The following is an 8,988-nucleotide window of genomic DNA, read 5'->3' as shown; positions in this document are numbered from 1 at the left end:
TTCATATTAAAAAGCGTTTTTGTGTATGTAATAAACAAACCCGCGTTGTCATTCCGTTAATGCGCATATTATCTACGCGCTCTTTACTCGAGCAGAAAAAACTCGCGTCGCGCATTGCGCCGGTTGTATAATAGAAATTCCAAAGTCTCTCATGAGGTAGGGGACGAATGTCCAGGGAGTTCAGTATTTCTGTGTGGGCATGCATCAGGGAAAGGTGTGTGAGTCTTTCATGGTGCTGCGTACCAACCCAGTCGGCATTTCAACGTTGATTCAACGTTGAATCAACGTCAGATACCAACGTTGAATCAACGTTGGATTACCTTTCGGTTTTGCAAAAAATTTCAACGTTGAAATCACGACGTTGTTTCAACGTCACACTTTCAACATAGGTGAATTATGGTTGATATCATGACGCAATTTCAACCTTCTATTTCCTTGTTGTTTTTAACACTAAATATAGATTTTTACTTTACACTGCAATACTCACTAAATGATTTACTGTAAACGTGTCATTTTTAATGCAATTATCATATGAATGCAACTTGCTACGCATAACTTACAGTACAACCCCATTCATAAAACTAAACACTTAAGGAAGGTAAAGTTTAAATGTGGACAAATAAGATGGCAGGTGCCTACCCTTTCCAAATAAATATGAAAGCAGCTGTTAAAAATATTTTTTTATGGATAAAACACATTCTTTCAAACAGTTAGGTTTCCAGTTAATAGTGCAGAAGTGGAATTTTCTAAATATAGAATAAAATCATAAAATATGAAACAAAATCATGTTTAAAAGTCATTTTATTAATCTGAATAAAAACTTTATTCAAGAAAAACTGCAAATATGAATTTTGTTGTTGGTTTAGTTGACAGTCTTCTTATGGCCACCACCACCCATCTATTCTGGCTCATGCTGTACTTAATACGATGACAGCATCTAAAGAGGGGGGAAAAACAAGATATTTAATTTTCAAAAAATGCTGCATTTTAGCCCATGTACAAAAAAATCTTGTTATTGCACATCAGGGCAAGATGCGTTTTCTTTGATAGTCTGACTTGAAACATTGCATAGCTGATGAAAGAACAAAGCTGTTGTTTACGAAGATGACAATGAGGTTCAATTAAGATCATCTACAGTGCATTCAGAAATCATACACCTTTCACTTTCAATTTTATGTTGTTGCATGATACTGTAATTGTTTAGATATTTTTACAAAGTAAAAACAGAATTTTAGAAACTTTTGCAAATGTATGAAAAAAGAAAACACATCATATTTACATTATACATATTCAGACCCTTTGCAACAACATCTGCAATTTAGCTCAGTTGCCTCAAATTTCTCTTGAGGTTGCTGAGATGTTTCTACACCTTAAAGCGTCCTGATGAACACAAAGATTTTTTTAAGGAATGTCTGCAACCAAAATGACCAGAAGCACCATTGACTTACATAGTAGGATAAAAGAATACTATGGTAGTGAATGGTGCTTCTGATCGATTTGGTTACAAATTAATCCAATACTGAATGCTTAAGTGATATTAACTTTATATTTTCAACACGCCCAAATGAGATGCTTAACAAAGCAAACACTGACAGGTTGCTTTACGTGTGGGTCAAACAGCCTTTTGTGTAGTCCCTTACCAATGAAATCGAAGATGGACTTCAGAACTTCTAGACTGTCTGTGTAAGACTTTAAACTCGCTCAGACCAGCAAGGCATCTTGTTAGCAGACATCCCGACCTGATCAAAAACTTTTGATTAGGAGATGTTATAATCCTATTTTTAATATATGTTTTACAAACTTACCACAGGTGATCTGGCAAAGCGACTTATGAAACAGCATCTTCCCAAATCTCCTCTTCAGGCTCATCTTAGCGATCATTGCATTTGATAAAGTTTGGAAAAAGAAAAACATATTTCATTAGTATAGAAATATAAATGTAATCTTGTGGTAAGAAATACAGAAAACTGTGGCCCAAGTACAACTTTTAAAGAAATTAAGAATGTTTACATTTTTTGTCATAACACTATTCATTACCTTTTAAGGGGGAATGATTTGGGGATCTGGAAAGACACACTACTTCACCTCTCTGTATTTTATCACACGTCTTCAAATTGCATGTTGATCTGCCTACAATTTAAAACACATAATAAAATAAAAACAAGTCATAGCCCCTTTTAAAAAGAAAACATAAATTGTGAAATACAAAACACTGCATCTTAATTATTAGGATTAGTAGAACTTGATCTGATTACAAAACAAATATTAAATGCATTGTAAGGTTTTAGGGGAGACGCTTCACAAAAAAGAAATGGTAAATTACGGATTTCTATTACAACATGGTATCTTGGTGGTGCATTACAAGGGTAGGTGGCAGCTCATTGACAATTAAAAAAATTATGATTAAACCCATAACACATAAAGATAAGAACAAATAAATGCTGTCAAATACACCACCACAAAGACCCATTTTTTTCTATCAATATGAAGCCTCTATAAAACTTGCATCACCATCCACTCTTAAAACTGGATTAACTTTTGTCTCTGTCTACTGAAAACAAAGTGTTTGAAATATGTAGGCCTACATACTGTAGAAGGAATAGTGGCGTACAAAATAAATTAATTGCTGTGCTGAAAAGTAACCATTGTATCCTAAATTAGTTTCTTATATTTTCCTAATGACAATGACCACGTTTACATGCACACCAAAAATGCGATTATTTCCAATAATGCGAGTAAGGTCTTAATCGCAGTAAGATGTTTACATGACTGGAGCTAACCTCTTCACTCCGGTTTACATGCAGTTTTTATTTTCGGATTATTCACACAAAGTTCAATGCAGAGCACAAATGATGAACTCACATATATGGTCCACTGTTTTAATTTACTTACGTTAAATGACAAACACGTTGTTATAGATGTATTTCATTATCCGGTGCCGTGATGAAGATATAAATATGACAGTGCCTGTAAAGGGCGTTCACATGATATAAAAATATAGTTTTAAAAATCGTTTTATATTAAAGATAATAGCAGAGCTCACACAACAACTATAACGATAGCGATTTTGGCACATGATGAACGATAAACCATTGACAGCCAATCAAATCTATTTGAACTTGAAGTGCACGCGCACTTAAAATGCAACAGAAAGCTCATTCATTGCTGAGGTTTATAACATAAAATTACCTCAGGTATCCAGCGCTGATGCTGTGAAATTTTTCTACCACACTGACTACGCCAAAATGTATAATATTATTACACAAACTACTACATTCATTCAGTTGAGGACATCTGCTGGTTTCCCGCTGTGTAAATGCAACAATATGTACATATTCAGTGACATGTAAACAATTGCAAAAAAAGTTTTTATTACAAGAAATATCCAATATTAGGTAATGCCGCGCTCGTTTTATCGAATTAGCATGAAGTTATCATTATGATGTGGTCACTAATATATTTATCGTTATAATTATCGTTATAATGTCATTTAAAGGTTTTATACACTGCTGTCGTGTTATTTGAGCTGTTTCTGAATGAAGGCAGACTGCTGACAGCGAGTCGTGTTGGCAGAGTTCATGTAAAACTTCCTAATGTCAAGATTAAAACGAATTTGTGCTTAAGGTGCGTGACTAAAACAAACGTGCACTTAATTAGTGCGGTATAAATGCGATTAAAGCGTTTACATGGACGCATACTGCGATTATAAACGGCGTACGCCACCTCTTTTAATGCGACTTTACTTATTGCGATTATGAGCTTAATCGCATTATTTTTATCGAATTATTGCGTTTACATGAGGTAAAGTATAATCGCAGTATTGACAAAATCCCATTATAATCGCATTATTAGGGTGCATGTAAACGCGGTCAATGATAAACCAGTCTTGAGAAACAAGTAGCAGGTGTTTTTAAAAAGCCACTCTCAATTCTCACCTGTGAAGTTTCTTGTGTTTGTGTGTCATTCTGTTTCTGATCTGACAACCCTTGCTGTCTGTTTCTTGTTCAATCTTGACAAAATATAAAAAAGTAAAATTAGTGCAATATTGGAAGAGAATTCTATAATGACTTTATCAGAACATGAATACATACACTTGCATACTGCATTTAAGTAAATACTGTAGAATAGCAGGGTTAACACAACATTACCTGATCCAGATGTAGTGGCTGCTGATGCATGAAAATCTCAGCATTGACAAGATCATCCTCACTTTTCTAATTTGAAGGGCTCTGATAACGAAGACATTACAAAAGAGTTATAAAAATATAATGAAAACAAGAGCACATTTGTCTAGATAACCATATTTTCTATTTCCATTAAAACTTGCTAACTATTCAACAAGTAAGCAAAATTACACCGTTACAATGTATTTCAATTCGAATAGAACATGCAAACTTACACGACATGATATTTTCGTACAAAGGAGTTAACTTAAGTGTTTCATGCCGCTTAAAATCATGGATACTGCGCGAATGACCGCAGGTGCGATCATAAGCGTAACATGTAATTGACTGATTGCCATGGAAACATGAGGGTCACGTCCACTATCTTGTCCCTTATAATTTTATAACTGCATTTATACACATTACCCCGTCGAGAAAACCTCAGCATGATTAATATTGGATTCGACGCCCATGTTATCACGTCATCAATAAGTTTGGATTAATGTCATTAACACGAACTGCTATACGTATCCGTTATTGCGAATTCGTGAGCCATAAAACACCAACATCTCATCTAAGTTTTAACACTTTATCAGTAATATGAATTTGAGAAACTAGCTTACACTGACAGCACCGCACTCTCGAGCTGCTCCTCCTTACAAAAGGCTGATAGGTGTCTGTGGCGCCTGTAAGACCTCTCGGATACAAGTTACGCTGACTGAACTACGAAATCAACACTTTTTCACCGAAGTTGTCCAAAAAAGCGCTTACATTTATAACTAGTTGCTTTTCTGAAGCAAAAACAACCAAGTGGTTAAGTTGATAAAAACACACCTCATATTAATTTATTAATATTCATAATAACGAAGTCCAATTTCGGCGGGAACATCCGTGGACTAGCAAATGAACTACTATAACGAATACATTCGCAACTAACAGAAAAAAAACCCGATTTGGCATCGTGCTTTTTTGTCATAGGGGAGAGTGGGGTAGTGAGACATTTTTTACATTTGCTCCCCTCTAAGCGAGCTAAAATGATATATCAGTCAAATTTACACATTTCCCATTAATTCAGGATGTTTCCTAGCTATGGAAATTACCAGAATGTATTCAGGACGAAGAGCAGTGAAAATATGATTGTTTTAAAAAAAGTGGTCTTGTGTCTCACTTTACCCCAGCTTAGGGGTAAACTGAGACAGACCAGAAAAATCAAGGGGGTAAAGTGAACCAGCTCGGGGTAAACTGATCCACTTACTTTTTACACTCTGAAACTACCATAACAGCACATATTGTAACAGATAAAATCCTGACGGCTAGCTTGACAACCACACATTCCAGAACTAATGTTGGACTAGTAACAGAATCAAGGGGATTGGTCAATTAAGAACATTATTTTTCTAAACACTTGAAAGTACAGTAACTCTGAACCAAAATCAAATACAACATAACATAATTCAAAAGTTATATTTTTTGGCCAGTTTTTGCCTTTATTTAACAGTGAGCTTTGGAGAGGACAGGAAAGTACAGGGAGGAGAGAAGGGTATTGGATCGGCAAATGACCACGAGCCGGGAATCGAACTCCCAGAAAGTGTGAAAGCACCACATGTCGGAGCGCTGCCCACTGTAGACCATTGGCTCCGACAATTCAAATTTTTTTAATTAACATTCAAATGACATATAGAACCAGTTAGATTAGAACGCAGTCTGGGGGTCAGAACAAAGGACCCTTAGAGCCAGCTAGTGTCTGCGGGTCAGCGCAAAAGACAATCAGAACCATCTATCAATATTTCTATCCCTTGCAGCTGCTCTTACTTTGGGTTCACACCAGACGTGAGTGCAACGATTTGTGCAAGTAGATTACATTCAAAGTTAATGCAAAGACACGATCAGACGCATCCTCGCCTGGGGCGATGCAAATGACGCCATATGAGCGGAGCATTTGCCGCGAAAACACGCACTATTCACCTCAAACATGTCTTCGCCCAAGTTGAAAATATTTATCTCGAACGAAAAATTTGCGAATAATGCTACGTACACACCAAATGCGGGGCAGTGCGTTACTTGATCTAGATTACTCGCAGGATTTAACATTGTGTAATGGAATTTTTCGCTCAAGTTGAATATTTTCAAATTGGGCGAAGACATGTTTGCGGCGAATAGCGCGTGTTTTCGTGGAAAACGCGCCACCCATATCACGTCATTCGCATCGCCACATGCGAGGACGTGTCTGATTGCGTCTTTGCATTGACTTTGTATGTAATCTACTTCCGCAAATTGTTGAACTTGTGTCTGGTGTGAACCCACAGTACCATGATGCCTCGCGTTTGGTGTGTACATAGCATTAGAGAATTCTTTCCTTCCTTGACCTAAGCAGCTGCACTCTCCATCTCCTCAAGGGGTGTTTTTCCCCAGGCTGTCTTCCTGGTGTATTGACTAGGCGTAATGGTTTTTCTGCAATGTTTATAAAATTAAAAATAAAACATATGTAATGTAATATTACATTAAAATATGTTTTAGACTAAACTGAACTTGTGCCTCGTGTCTCACTTTACCCCACCACCACATTTTGGAAAAAAACTCTCTCTCTTGGAAATTCAGGCTAATCTTCAGCTAGCATCAACACAAGGTTTTATATGTTGGTAGTTCATAAACATGTGTGATATAAGTTTTTCTACCTGAATCAATTTGCTTTGGCACAACAGTTGATTAAGTTGACAGCAAGAAAATTTACTTTTACAAGCAAAAAATATATTTTTGTGAAAAAAACATGTTAACCACAGCAGCATGAGGTCCTGTCCTTCATGGCCAAGGGGAAATTTGAGGGGCTTAAAAACATAATGGTCATAGGACCACAAATGTGTTCCGTTGCCTAGATACAGGGGGTGTCTCACTTTACCCGATGTCTCACTTTACCCCACTCTCCCCTACCACTTTGTATATGTGAATAAAATAACGTTATGCGTTTACATTGACTTATATTTCCTTACCTCTTCTTTCTCTGAAGCATTTTCTCGTGTGATACGCAAGATCTCGAAGACAGCGGTTAAAACAGTCCAGTCTCGTGTAATCTCGCGAGATTACGTCGCTACCTGTATATTCAATTATTTGTTAAATTTTTTTTATAATGTCATCAATTTTATAAAATGAGTTTTTAATTTTTTTTCTGAATGATTCACATATTATAAAACATTATTTTATTGTCTCTCTGCAACCATTTACTTCACTGTTGTTTCAACGTTGAATCAACGTTGAATCAACGTTGAACAAACAACTGACGTTATTTCAACCAAATTTCAACGTTGATTTTTAAGCATTTTATTAACCTTTTTCAACCGTTTACCATTCACCGTTGTTTCAACGTTGTTTCAACGTTGAACAAACAACTGACCTAATTTCAACCAAATTTCAACGTTGAAGGTCGGTCATATGCCCGCTGGGAATGTCTTCAAGACGCAAGACAAAGAAAGTGCGCTCGGATGAGGCCACGGATAGGCACAGACAGTAATGAAATTAATATCCAAAATACACGTAATAACCTACGTGTGTCAAAAATAATTTCCTAAAATATTCATAAGTAATATATCAATTGTGCAAAATATTTTTACTTAAAAAAAATATATTTCTCGCTTTCCCGCGACCATGCGTCAAGGTCTGGAGGAAAAGGATACCTGCCCGGATCCCACGCACGCATCTGCAGTTATATACATTTTACAAAACCGGTATTCATTAGATTTTAAGAACTTTTTTGCCACTTTTAAAACTGTAAAACTAAATAAAAAAGATATCATATGCCGATTGAGCATGTAAGCATATGTTTTCTTGTTCGCTCCACGCAACACGGGTTTAAACGCCGTTTTTTTTCTAAAGAATAATGTTTAAACTTTATTGGTGGTGGTTGATAATAATTTATATTGCAGAATAATGTATATTGGATTTTAGCGCAATATAAATGTATCATATTGTTATTCTTAATATAAAAGAATACTAATATATTTTTTACAACATTTTTAACTTTAAAACATACATATAAAGATGCTTTGTATAATAGCTTTGCTTCTGACAACAATTTTCTGTAATAAATCAGTAAATCAATCACAAAATGTGTTGAAAGTGGCGAATAAAATGCTTGTCAATTCAAACAAAGGTGTATAAAACCGCTTTAATTAACAATAACTAAACTGTGCTCTTTTGCATACCTCTACTTTTCTCATGTCTTTCTTTATACCACCTTTATCTTTTTAAAATCTTGCCACTTTTAGAAATAATTTGTTTGCATTTTTTGTATACTGCACACTTTATTTGCATCAACTATACCCATAATAACATTTTCTACGTTTTTCTTTCAATAAAAATAAACATATTTATTATTGTCTTAACTTAAAACTTTGTTTTTTAATTTATAAATTAGATTTTATATAAATAAGTTTTAAAAGTGTTGACTGCGAACGTCTGAGATAAGATATCTGGAAGGACCTATAATATACGCCTATAATATATGTACATTTTAAATTAAAATGTCTGTTTCATTTCTAGCCATTTATTTTGTTTTGACCAAATAAAAAAATACAAAAGTGACATTAAGAGATTTTATAAAGTTACTTTAATCCATTATTTTAGTAATATATTTACAAAGCCACTGAATATTTTTACTGTTATGAATAACGGCTGAAAGGATTAAAAAAATCATAACACTGACTGCCTATATGCGCAAGAAAGGTATTATTAAAGTTTTAAATATGTAAAACTAAATAAAGATATCATATGCCCACTGTACAGTATGTAAGCATAGGCCCATGTTTTCTTGTTCGCTCTGCGTGGGTTTAAA

At 35.0% G+C, this 8,988-nt stretch overlaps 1 long non-coding RNA gene across 1 annotated transcript; it reads right to left on the bottom strand.

The window, feature by feature from the left end:
* Window positions 1–835: 835 nt before the first annotated feature.
* On the bottom strand, window positions 836–4,774 carry LOC135747210 (uncharacterized). The gene is made up of 7 exons (XR_010531792.2): window positions 4,400–4,774; window positions 4,149–4,229; window positions 3,936–4,009; window positions 2,038–2,130; window positions 1,806–1,869; window positions 1,641–1,739; window positions 836–937 (listed from the first exon to the last, which is right to left on the bottom strand). It is a non-coding gene; the product is annotated as an uncharacterized lncRNA (long non-coding RNA).
* Window positions 4,775–8,988: the final 4,214 nt, after the last annotated feature.

Source organism: Paramisgurnus dabryanus, chromosome 1, assembly GCF_030506205.2.
Source record: "Paramisgurnus dabryanus chromosome 1, PD_genome_1.1, whole genome shotgun sequence".
NCBI classification, from domain to species: domain Eukaryota; kingdom Metazoa; phylum Chordata; class Actinopteri; order Cypriniformes; family Cobitidae; genus Paramisgurnus; species Paramisgurnus dabryanus.
Note: the sequence above shows the minus strand (reverse complement) of the source record. Positions and strands in the feature narration are given on the sequence as shown.